Here is a 217-nt window from a genome sequence, read left to right as displayed (position 1 = left end):
CCCCCGCCATTAACGATTCCTCCGAGGCGACCGGCTGACGGCAAGCACAGCTCGGCCCTCCCCAGCAGGAAACACCGAACCCGAAGGCAGGCAGCGACAACGGCAGCTAGTCCCGTTCCCCTGCAGTCCTTCTTCCGCTGTCGTTTGCGACACAACCAACCCAGCCTCCCATCTCTACACGGGACGTGCCCGACCGCGCCTCGCTAGCTAACCGGCC

The sequence above is a fragment of the Eurypyga helias genome, unplaced genomic scaffold (genome assembly GCF_000690775.1).
Source record: "Eurypyga helias isolate BGI_N326 unplaced genomic scaffold, ASM69077v1 scaffold42869, whole genome shotgun sequence".
Classification (NCBI taxonomy): Eukaryota; Metazoa; Chordata; class Aves; order Eurypygiformes; family Eurypygidae; genus Eurypyga; species Eurypyga helias.
The sequence above is the reverse complement of the archived record's forward strand: the minus strand, read 5'-3'. Positions refer to the sequence as shown.